Genomic DNA, 13,500 nt, shown 5'->3' on the forward strand with positions numbered 1-13,500 from the left:
CATCAGTGAAACTGCAGGATCAAAATCAGAAGCAGCAGCTAAAATCAGGTCCAAGATCTTTGAAACACATTTAAAATTATTTGCTTTTTTCTGTGTAACCCTTAGGAGCCTTACCATATAAAAATTTACAGGTAATTCCTTCAACTGCTCAATTCTCACGCAAAGTACTACTAGTCAGACTACATACTTGAAAGGTATGGTGAACTTATAGCAATTCACCAAAACGACTAACATATATAATGGAAATTTTCAGTTTCTACCTTAAGTTATATAGTGCTGTTTCTTTGTTCCACCTTTTTTCTTTGTGATGTTTGAACTTGTGCAGAGCTTCTTTATAAGAAAGCAGAAGCTGATACAAGCTAATCAGCTGGAAATACTATGAATTTCCAGAAACTCACAGTTTATTCTACCAATTCAATACCAACAAAGAGAGAAGTCTGAAGATTCCGTTATGCTTAATGTCTGTGCTGTGTTCTTCTTTTACTTAAAGTAATGCACATACAGAAATGACAAGAATAAACAAGAACAAGAAACCTCAAATACTGGCAATGTTGTGAAATGAACCAGTAAGAACAGGCCCTCTTTTGTCAGCCCAGCAGTACTTAGTGATTGCATCCGCTACTCAAAAAGCATTTCATAGAATCATAGAATGGTTCGGGTTGGAAGGGACCTTAAAGATCATCTAGCTCCAACCCCCCTGCCGTGGGCAGGGACACCTCCCACTAGATCAGGTTGCTCAGAGCCCCATCCAGCCTGGCCTTAAAAACTTCCAGGGATGGGGCATCCACAGCTTCTCTGGGCAACCTGTTCCACTGCCTTACCACCCTCACAGTAAAGAATTGCTTCCTAATATCCAACCTAAATCTCTCCCCCTTCAGTTTTAAACCATTACCCCTCATCCTATCGCTCCACCCCCTCACAAAGAGTCCCTCCCCATCCTTCCAGTAGGCCCTCTTTAGGTACTAGAATGCTGCATGCTATAAGGTCTCCCTGGAGAGTCCTCTTCTCCAGGCTGAACAACCCCAACTCTCTCAGCCTGTCCTCACAGGAGAGATGCTCCAGCCCTCTCATCACCTCTGTGGCCTTCCTCTGGACTCTTTCCAACAGGTCCATGTCCTTCCTGTGCTGATCTGCTGATCTTTCTGCAATTCTAACCATAAACTCAATCAACAAAAGGGAAAAAAAGTTTCTCTCCTTCTCATCCTGCAATATTTTGACCTTAAAATTATTTGGTATCATTGAGCACCTCCCATGTTGTAATTCTGGCCCAGAAATTGCCTTTTCTCTATGCTGTTTTAATGAAATGGGCACATAACTTCCAGTATCAAACACTGAAAAAAAATTCTAGCAAACGTAATGATTTGTTTAATCTCAGCTAAGCACATAAAATTCTGTACTCTTATCTAAACTGTTACCTCTGTATTTGATCAACACTTCTTTCATGACCTTGTAGGTCTGCATATGTTATCTATCTTTGTGTAATTATTTAGAAAGAAAACTTTTTGTTTCCAGTGGCACCTCAAGTTTCATGACCTCCTAACCTACTGCCAGTCTGTATTTTTCCATCAGTCTTTAGATCTGACAAATCCATCATTTTTTTAAGATTGTATTTAATAAAATATCAAGGGTGGCAGGTCTTCTTAGTGGAGGTTCAGAATTTTGAAATCCATTAAAAAATGCTGCCATCTGTATCATGAACAACTGAAGAGTCTTTCACTCCCCAGTTCACATTGTTGTGACTGCATATTCCTGCATGGCACCAAACACTGAGACACAAAAGCTCTGCATTTTATAGGAGTTGCTCAGCACATCTTGCCATAACATACTAGAGATTCCCAAGACCAGCTGTGAAGTACACCGTTACAAGCAAAATACCCAAGGACCATTTGAGAAAGGGGAAATGGTGTTATTTACCAAGCATCACTCAGAAGCTTAGACATTTGAGATGAGGTCCTTAGTCTACCTGAACAAGGTAATACTGTTGTAGGTTACCTGTGTACATAAAACATGTTTGTGAGGTCACAGAACACTAAACATTTTTCTCGTCTTTTATTCTAGTTATAAAACATTGCCTGCAATGTGCCTGCAATGTCACGTTGCTCAGAAAGGTGAAAGCAACAGCAAATAATATGTATCTTTCAGTTCTTGCTCCAAAAAAAAAAAAGACTATGCACAGAAACAGTGCTGAAGCTACTAGGACCAGAGTGACATTGCCATTTCCTGATCCACAAGTTCTACATCTCAGGGAATGTCTTTCACAGAGCTGTCTGTCACCTTGGCTTCAGGCTTTAAATTCCTTCTGTTGATATCAGACCTCGTTTTCTGTGTAGCACTAACCTGACCTCAGTTAGCCCATGTATAGTTTTGGGAAGAGCTTTAGGGATATTATTAAGTACACAAAAATCATTCAGTTGCTTAGAGGAACTTTTCATAGGTTCATATTTATGCATCATTTCCCTCTCAAGTAACAGCATTTAGCCAAACGTACACATAGAGGGTTTCTTAACCACTTTGCGGTATCCCAAAACAGAGTCAATATTTTTACAGAAAATCATGTCAAAGGTATTAAAAAAAAAAAAAAAAAGAAAATAAAGAAGAAACATTCTCTTGGAGGCTGTAAGAATCTTAAATTAAAAAAAAATAAAACAAACAAACAAAAAAAACCCCACCAAAACCCAGAAACTACTTCTATCTCAACTCTATTGTATTCCAATATGTTCTTCCCACAGCAGAGAAAAGAAAGGGGAAAAAGTCTTTGACTTCCATTTCAAGATTTTCAAATAAGTAGAAGTCTCAGTCACTTATAACACATCTTAATTACATTTTTAAAGAGAACTTGAATTGGTTGAAAGAAACTTAATTAAAACTTTTTTCTATAGTGAACAGAAATGCAAGAAGTGCACATCCTGCAGCACATCTATCATATTACCCTATCTCCATTTCAATTGCATATTCAAAGACAGCACATGGCCAACAAATTAATAAGGCACTAGAATGTTTAAGGTGTTGGTAGAATATAGATTCAGTCTGGATTGGTATTGCTTCTCCTTCCTCCCCTTTACATCCATCTTGCAGGAAACTGGAGATGTTTTCCAGTTATACTGGTCACCTTTTTCATACAGACCGCTGTTTGTTTTCGTTATTACAATAGATAACCTGCTTTGGGAGGATAATTACTATTGAAAAATGTATTTTACCAAAGCAGGTTCATTTTCATCAGGTGTATATGTACCTCCCTTTTGAAGATTGTTGCTCCTGTTGGAGACAACAGGACATCTTATGAATCAAATCCTCAAGAACTTTTAAAATTAAATCCAGCATTGATTTTAGGTCACTCTGAAACAAAAACAAAACAAAACAAAACAAAACCCAACACTATGTAACTGTTCATGTTATGCTTCAACTGGTTATGCCACCTCTGCGACAAGTGACAACAGTTGCAGAAGTGATCCAGGGGACTAACCACTGTCACTGTCCCCACTCAACCAGTATCAGCAGGGCAAGGGATCCCATCAAAATCCTTAAGCAGCCCAAATTGCACCATCAGAGGCATGATGCCCAAGGTACGCTAAGCCAATTTTAGATAGTACTAGAACAGCAGCAATTGCCTCTGTGCTTTGCTTGGGATAAAAGTGTGCACACAAGCAGTTACTACAGAGCAGGAGACAGGCTGCAACAAACCAGTTGATGCTGAAGGAATGCTTTTGTGTTTTCACAGCCCCAGCAAAAATGAGGACCAGGAGGGTCTGGCATTTGCATGTCTGTTTTTTCCACATATGTAGATGGAAATAGTTGTGATGTGACTGCATTGTCTGATAGTGGTTGGAGCTCTGCTGCAAGGATTCAGTGCTTTAGCAGAAATTTATTTGATGTGATGGAACATCATGTATGTAGATTTTTGGTTTAACTTTCTATTTTTTAAAACCTTTTTAAAACCTTGCTGTTGAAACTTTTAAGAGAATCCTCTCCTTTCTCCCAAAAATACCCCATTTCAATGATATAATGCATAAAGCTTCAAAGAATTTTATATATGACTGTAATCAGTCTAAGTAATAACATTACACACAATTTTGCATTCTGATTGAAATTAGCACAAAAGAGAAAAATGGTTTTAGTATTAAAAGCATGGGTCAGCTCCCTGTTTTAGTGTAGACTGTCATTTGTAAAGGCTAAATAGTCATTAGCACAGTGACAGAGTAATAATTAAATTAGATTGCCTTTTTACAGTATGACAAAAAAAGCCATAGCATCATTTTTGCTTCCTCTCTTTACATTAGCAAAGGTTATTTTCTATTTATTTTCTTGGTTTTCTCTTTACATTAGGTCAGCAAACTCACAGATATAAAACAAACCCAGGACAGTTAATTAACATTTGCTGACTAAAGAAACAGTTTTAATACAATGCATGGTGAGTAGCCAATACAATTCTGCAGAATTTGGACCTTCTGGGTATGGGACTCGTATTAAGCAATTGGGAATTCCTGTTAAGAAATGTGAAATTATAATTTAGTAATTATAGTAGTAAACACAATATATTTAAAATGTAAATAAAATTATTTTAATCCAAAGAATTTTGTAAAGGGGAAGCTTTACAAAGAGTAAAGAGTCTGTCCTACAAACGTATGTGATGACATGCGAAAGGCATATATTTTAGATTACACATGGTAGTTCTACTCATAGTGCCAAGAGATGGAATGAACACAAGCAGATCTTTTTGTAAGATAATAAACATACCTGAATGGGAAATCTCATATATGTTAATAAGGGTAGCAAAAAAAGAATAAAAACAATATTAAGATTGCACAGTTGCTGTGTGGGAAAAGTGTGTAGTGTTGTCGTGGTCCTCAAACCAGAACAACAGTGTAGAAAATGTTGTTAAAGGATGATCCAAAAGTCCATGGTATTATTGCTATATTGTATCAACTTCTGTGTATGTAAAAAGAAATCTAGAAACTGTCATCATATTTTTTACAGTCAGTTGCTTTCAAAACTCTTTTTCAAAATCTTGACGAAAATTATTAGAAAACTATTAGAAAATTTTAAGGAATATAATTAATATTTATAAACTATTAAAATTAATCCAACTTCTAGTCTCTTGGAAGGAAATTTATTTCTAAAGTTAACACTCATGGAAACCTATTTATAGCATGTCTTATGACAGTAAAGGCTTTTGTCTAGTCTGGCATTCATTCTTCAGCTCTGATTTGGTGCCAGTGCTAAAGTGCAAAAGCTAAGGATAAAATAATAATTTACCTCCTGAGGCTAACATGACCCATAGTCTCCTTGCCGACACTGACATCTGTAGTCTCGGCTACACTGACAGTGTACTAGCTACTACTGCTACTAGCTACTAGCTACTACTTACTAGCTCCTGTTTTTTTTTTTTTTTCTTTGTACTCATTCTGTGGAAAGTCACTGCTGCTGTGATAAACTGAGATTGAAAGTGCCTCTTCAGAAATGAACACCAAGTCACTGAATCATTGTGCACGGGTAGCAGAAGAGCCCTGTTGATGTTTAAGTCAATTTCCGGGCAGGAAGAGCTGAACTGAAATTTTATTGCAAAACAACGAAAGAATACCCTGTAAGTATTCTACTAAATTTTTACCACACGCTAATTATTTGGTGCTCTCCTCTTCTGATACTTGTAACTTTCCCATCAAAAGCAGACTATCTTTACATGACTGAACCCACTTGCAAGTGATTGGCAGTGGCAAGAGTGTTTTAAGGAGGGAAAGAAGGATGTCAAGTTTTTGTAATAAATTTGTACATGAAAACTAATTAATATTGCGTTGAAAAAGTCAGAGTAACAGGTACAGTGAATACATTTTGAAAAACCTGTCTTATTCCCCCCTCCTAAAAAATTTTTCTAAAAAGTCTGCTATGTAGCAATAAGAGGAAAATTGTTTCCTTCTTTTGATGTGAGCAAAAACTGTAATAACTGGAAATAATATTAAGTGGAGAAAAATGTGGTTTTCCTCACATTCTGTCTAAGAGTGTGAGGAAAACAAGCTGCATAGTGGCAAAACCTTTCCCAAAAACGGGTACTAGAAAAATCAGAAAATGGAGACCACAGTTACAAATGAGCTCAACATGAATTTGTCCTGAAGCTCTGCGCGCCCGTCTCCACTACCAGCCCACCTTCCACTCCACGCCGTGAAGCCCGGTGCTTCCCCAGCTCTGGTACACCTCTCTTGCCAATTCCTCCTCCGTCAGCCTTTTCCTCCTGCTCACTGCCCTGCCTTTCTGTTTGACAGCCATCGCTGGCTGCAACGCAAGCTAGACAGCAGCGGCAGCAATTCAGTCATTTTTCACACTGCTGTAGTATTTTGGATCATTAATACAAGTCTCTGTGGACACACCATTTAGAACAAGTGCTTCAGCAACATATTTACAAGGCGCTTGCATTTTGTTCAGCTAAAACCATTTCCTCCACTCTCTCTCCTGCCTCAAAGGAACTATCACTCACATAAGAGTTCATCTTTTGCATACAAATTATTGACAAGATGTAGTGGCATTAGCCAACCCATTTGCCAAGTAATTATATACACTACCTCAGAAAACACAGGGAAAAATAAAGTGAGAGTTTCCAGATGGTACAAACTTTGTCTTTAGTCATTAAAATTAACAGGCGAATTAGGAATATGCGTGCAAGTGAAGTTAGTATTTTAATTTAAATGACTAGATATCTGCAATTTGGCCAGGATATACTGAAAAGCACATCGTATTTTTTTCAACCAAGATGAGAGCCACTGTCACCAAAACCTCTTTTTCAAAAGAGGTGTTCTGTAGAAGTCTTCTCTAGTGAAGACATTCAGAAAAATCTGTGACTGCACAACAGAAATTTCTGAGCAATTTTTCTGTCTTTCTGAAAGACAATCCACTTTTATGGGTTTCAAATCAGGTACCTCATACGCTGCAGAGATACTCAAAATCACTAGCCACCCTGGAAATATTGATCAGGGAAAGGAATAGTTAAGGACAATTTTAATACTGTTTGCTGTGGTTGTTCTTATCTCTGGCTCTTCTGTGAAGATGAGATATGAGTATGTTGCCTGTACAAAAAGACTGCAACAGACCACAGCAGGGTGTATTTTCCCATGTGCTTAAGAGTGTTCTTACCCTAATGGAAGAACCTCAAATGATTGGGAAATTGCATCAAGATAAACCTTCATCTGTTCAGGGAACTTATTTTCAGAGGGGCTTATTTTCATAGAATCTTATTCAGGGGGGCTTATTTCATTTTTTATTTCAGAGGGGCTTGTTTTCATAAGACCTTAAATGAAGTCGCCAGACTTTCAAAAGCATTCAAACACTTTTCTTCCTCCATGCCTCCATAGGAAACACTCTGCTGGAACAGCCACGGTGCTAGAGCTGAATTTGGTTCCCACTACGTAACAGCAGGAACACCTGGGAAAGCAGATCCAGGGCAACCCCACTGGTTGCCCCATCAAGGAATTCTTGAGCACATCCTGCTTATCAGGATACACCTGAAAGCGTGCACGGAGAGGCTTGTTCTCACACAGCACAGCTGCATGGTGGTCTCCAGCACATCTCTCCAGGAACTCTTCTGTGGCCAGCGTAAGGCAGACGTGGGTATAAAGGTTTCCCTGGAAAGAGGAACGCTATGTCCTACACCGATGGGCAGATAATGTAGTCAGGCTGTCCTGAGTCTGAGTTTGAGCTCCTTAAAGATGACGTGGCCACGAATTTCCAGGCGTCATGAGCGTAATGACCTTCCTGCAGTCCCCAAAGAGGCAAATGTAGATACAGACATATCTTGTGCGATACCCAGGGGATTTGCCTTTTCCCTGCTGAGCAAAGGCAGTCCCCTGCTCTGCATAAAGAATTCTGTGTGTTTCATTTTCTGATCTCTCAATCTGTCATCACTGCAGCCACTGACACTAGGCACCAGCATGTTCAGCAGTAGTTATGAAAAGCGTATTATTGCTTTTGTATCTTTATTGGTGTTTAAAACTGCATAGTACAGGAAAGAAGTTTCCAAATACTCTTGTTGCAGCTTTTGCATCTGCAGATGCTTCAGGGAGAGTATTTATTGTGAAATTCCTGTCAGAGAGCACAACCTGCTTTAGTGACACGGATGTTTTCAGTGGGTTTTCTGGGCTCATGGACCTGGAAACCCAACTATCCTGACAGGATTCACACTAGGGATTCCTTTCAAAAGTCTTGTTTGTGAGATTTAAATCCTCCTTGGATTTAGTTATTGTAAATAAATAAGTCAATAACACCAAAGTGGCTCGTGCATCTTTCTTTACAAAGTACTGCCTGTTCATGCTATGCACCAAGAAGCAGCAGACTCAATAGCTGGGATTACTGAGTCAGAACCGAGAAATCTAGGTTTTATCCTAGCTCTGCCATGATTTACTATGTGAGTCTTGGACAATTCCTTCATTTTCCCTAACTTCTGTCTCCTTCCTTTTTTGTGTTGTAGTTATTTAGAATACAGTGTCTCCCATGACAAACACCTTCTCCCTTAACGGTGTTTGTACAGCCCTTAGCACACGGAGATGTGACACGAAGTGCAACATCTAAATTCAGATTGCTTAAACTGTACTGATACCGCAGTAAAGAAGAAGCATTAACATAAATATTCCCTTTTTACCACAAATACGTGTAGCATTTCTTGCTTATTCCAACTATGCTAGCTATCACCAAATGCAGTCAGGAGCGCAAAGAGAATATGCTTTACTTCTGCATTTGGTGCAAAGCAGTTCTTTGGTTTGAAGCCAGCTGTTATTATATTCCGGACATGACTCCCCAGAGCAGGTCACAACTAACTTTAGTTGATCCCAGGACCAAAAAAGAGATTCCAAAACTTGGGCAAACAAGACTAGTCTTTTGCTGTCATAGGTATTTTTTTCAAATTTGTTGGTTTAGTTTGGGTTTGGGATTGTTTTTACTCACTGCTTATACTGGAAAAATGCTCTAGAACATCCTTGCTTAAGCAATTTACTTATAACATATGCTTATTGGAAATCTGCTTTTTTTTTTTTCTAAAAGACAAAAATAAAAAACCTGCCTTTTCCCCTTTTGCAGATAAATAGTATTTTACTTTTGACATCCAAAATAGTGACGGAATTGGGAAAATCCTTTTGAGAAAACTGCACTAGCCAAACTCCAAAAAGCAGGAGCTGTGGCATAGCGTAGACCCACATCACCTATTCTGAGTAGTGATACCTCTCTGCCCACAGCAGCTGAGGATAAATTAGGTTGTATAAACCTGTGCTTTGCCCAGCTCAGCTGTATCTGCAGTACCGCCCAGACACTGCAGCACGGATTTAACCTTGTTTATAACACTTTAATGTTTCCACTGGATGTTTCACTTCTGCTTTAAATACAACTTTTTGAAAATTGAATAAATTATTCAGACTTTGTCTGCTATAGAAAACTGAGCTGCTTTAATGATCCCCTTTCAGAAAGGGAATATTGTCTTAGTATGGACACCTTATACCATTACAGATGTGCTTTACATGCCATAGCTACTCCTGTACAGGAAGGATAATAAACTATAAAGATATAGAACAGTTTTAAATTCCTATAAATTCCCCTATTCTCAGGAATCAAGATGTGGCAACTTTGCAGTTTTAAAAAATAATTTCATATTTGCTTAAATCTGTAATAAAAAGACCAGATTTACTGATTTTAGCTAAATGGAAACATACAAACAAACAAAAAAAGAACAAAACCAAACAGAAAACCAAAATTAAAAACAAAACAAAACAAAACAATACAAATCAAAACAATAACAAAAAAGCAACCCTTCCCCAATATTTTAAAAGAACAATCAGTGTAAGGATTTGCACTGCTTTTACCCCATGTATCTTTTTATAAGATTGAAGATAAACTGCTATAAAATTTCTCCCATATACAAAGGTTTACCTCTCAGGCTAATAAGTCCATTCCTCTTTTAGCCTATTAGCTATCATTGTTCCCAACTCTCTTAAAAGAATAAGATGAAAAAAAAAAGACAGCGTAAGTCTCTTTCACTCTACCCAAATATTTCTCTGAATAATATCACAAAAAAATAGTATTGTATTTAAGTTTGTTTGTTCTCTCAGTATTTTCAGCTAATGGCTCAGTTTTGAGAAAATTCATGTAAGAATGCTAAAGTTCCGGAACCAAACATCCAAACACCAAATGATTTTCGCTCTTTGGCATCAGTATCTGGGAAAGTGCATTCCAAATTCACATACACATGCATTTGAGTAAATCCCAGTTAGGTCAGATTAAATCTAGCAGGCAGTTTTGACAAGTGAACATGGAATCGGACCCTGGTCCTACTTACTACTGTAGTCTAGACCTTCTCCACCAACCCACCCAGCTTCTGCACTGCCCCATGCCCTTCAGGAGAGTTTTGACCAAGGCATGCTGCCAAAAGGCTGGGTTTCATTACAGCCTAAGTAGCACATGGTAAAACTTCCCTTGGCAGCTACACTAAGGCTACACAAAATCCTAAAGAAGCTGACGGCATCAGCACAGACCCTAGCAATCCTCAGGCTCTCACTGCTTTCATTTCCACAAGAGCCTGACCCGAGATGTCTCAGATCAATAGACCTGATCTGGCCCTGGTGGCCCCTGCACACCCATGTCCTCTGCAGGGTTTCCCCCCGTTACTCGGTCTCTCGCATGCAGCTCTGCAGCGCTTCATTAGCGATGATGGGTAAACTGCCCTGGTCAGTAGCTTGTCAAAGCGTTGCTGTCCCCACACGCCCTCACCCCTGGCGCAGAGGCTGCATGATCCAGAGGTGTGTGAACGGTGTCACGGAGGCTTCGCACGCCTTTGCAGTGAACACAGCCCCTGCCTCGCACCAGCCCTTCTCCCCTGCTTTTTTTCCCACTTTGGCCTTTCCGAAAGCTTTGCTTAAGTGCTAATGTTCGTATAATGCGCTGCCTCTCCTGCTGATCTGTGATGATCTGTGATGAAAATGCAGGTTGCTACACTTCATCTCAAGCAAGGCACTGACTGAGTCCCAGTTGGTCCCGATACGCTAATGCTGGTGTCTACCCTTGACAAAGGCATTTGTGTCATTTACTTCACACAAGGTTTTAAAATGTAAAAATAACTACAGCCTTGTGACTTAAAGGTTCTGCATTTTAACAAGAAAGACATTAAGAAATATCAGACCTTTGAGGTTACGGAAAACAGTACAGAATCACAGAATGGTTCGGGTTAGAAGGGACCTTAAAGATCACCTAGTTCCAACCCCCATCTAGCAGAGCACACTACTACACCTTTATTCAGGATGATATTGACATTGCTGTAATTCATCAAGTTATTATGGATCTACAGATTTATAAAGCAAATCAGGATCAGAAGTTCCTGTGTGTATGGGGAGCCGTTCATTTAACACTGCAGCAACAAACAAGGGTCAGATCTTTAGGCAGGTATAAAGCGTATGATTTTCTTCAGTTCCCAGGAAGAAAATTTGCATACCTCTGAAGATTTTCTCCTCTTTTCGCTCCTAAACTTTTGCATTCTGATTTACGCTATTAAACAATGCAACCTTAGAGCTGCATAAAAGTCAATTTTGATACTTTGTTCATTTCTTGCACCTTCATTTACAGAGTGTGAAGAGTAACCGCCTGGCAAGGAATATAAAAATGAGGTCTGTATTTCTACCTAATCCATGTTTGCTGAGGCAAATTACGTGTCTCAGCGCATGATGGAAGTGTCATATCAGTGATCCATTCCCAGCAAAATTCCCATCAGTTTCCCCAGCAGCAGTTTTGCCAGAATGGAGACTGGAATCCAAGTGGAGAAAAATATTGGCTGCATTTTAATTAGTTGTAAATCTGTTGTTAATGTCACTGGGACTGATGTGTCAGCCAGTGATTCCGGGTCATTTATTCCCCTTGAAATCCTGGAATATTTAATGATTTTGTGAGAATCTTTCTAAGGAAAGCCTATGATCTAATTACTTTTTGACATAGAACTCAAAATATAAGCAGTCTTTTTCCAAAATCTGATAGGCAGATGAGAAAAAAAAAAAATCCTTTCTTAAAATCTTGTCACTCTCAAGTCTCATTTTTGGAGGTTTTGAATGCTTGTGATGACACAGGAGCATTGTGTCGCAAAGATGAAGAAGTCAGGAGTGGGACTTTCAGTGCAGTGCAGGTTTCCTGCATGTAGGTAGTGAAGACAGCGGTCCCTTTTCCTTTTTCCTTGCCCACTCTGGGCACATGGAGAAGCAGGAGCATCTCCCCAAAGCCTAGACCTAACCGTGGTCCCTCGGGCTTGGAGAGATACCAACTGGAGGTTGCTCTGAGGGTTGCAGAAAACGTGCACCAGGGCAGGGATGCCTTCCAGAGGGACCGGGGCATGGGGAGACGGGAGCCAACAGGGCCATATGCTCTTGGGGCAGGAGCACGGTGCAGCCCTGTCCCGGGCAGGCAGAGCCCCGGCAGCGATGCCAGTGGGGCTGGGGGCAGCTCTGGGGAGATGGTCCTGTGATTTCAGTAGGATTAGGATTGTGTCCCAACAAATAAGCAAACCCTTGACTAAGGATGTGAAACCATGACGGTTTTATGGAGGTCTGATTTTCCCCTTAAAAATTTCTAATGGAACCCAAACAAAAAAAGCTTTTGAAAAGGTAAGGAGGGAAATAGGAAGCTTGTGATGCATGTCTTCAACCCATTAAGCTTTCCTTTTTGGAAAATATTTACTAGGGTATATTACAGCTAAATTAAATATGGTGAATGGATCTCTCCTAAGGGGATAAACTAAATTAAACCAGGAAGAAACCAAATCTAATTGTATTGCCTTTTGTATAATCAAGCAGCAGGAATTCCTTATTCTGACTCAGTTTTTTACCTTTGGTAATATTTACACGTCATCAACTAGAATAATATTTTTTTCATTTTAAACCAAAAAGGCAGGCAACAAAAATAACAGAAGACAAAATATCTTTCAAACCTTCCTGTATTTTATATTTGAAGGATGTATAACAAGTTAACAAGAAGTCTGAAATTCCTGCTGGCAAATTATACATTGTACACATGTAACCCTTGTTTAAGTTATAGAGAAAAAAATATATGATCTAGTTAACAAGATTACACTTTAGCTTTAAAAAATACATTAAGTTATAAAACACGACTCCCCTTACATCAGGCAGGTATAAAACACTAGAATCATTATAGTGTATCTACACTCCAGAAATAGACAAGTAAATAGACAGAAAAACAGGACACAGTAAATAAGAAAAGCTACCTTCAACATCACATGGAAAAGTAAGTGATATAACAAGAAGGTTAACTCTTAAAAGAAACAGATGTTAAAAAAATACATAAACCTGCGCCATTCAGAGCTTAAGAGACACACATTAGATATAGTACCAAGTATCCAAATCTCTTCAGTGCTTTTCATCCATTGTGTTTTGGGGAGGGTCACTGGAACACCATGAGAGGGCTTGCTAACTGATCTGAAGTGCCCAGAGCCTCCTTCACCCTAACCCCGCCACTCTGAAATGGCTCCGGGGTTGGGCA

Source organism: Chroicocephalus ridibundus, chromosome Z (genome assembly GCF_963924245.1).
Source record: "Chroicocephalus ridibundus chromosome Z, bChrRid1.1, whole genome shotgun sequence".
Lineage (NCBI taxonomy): Eukaryota > Metazoa > Chordata > Aves > Charadriiformes > Laridae > Chroicocephalus > Chroicocephalus ridibundus.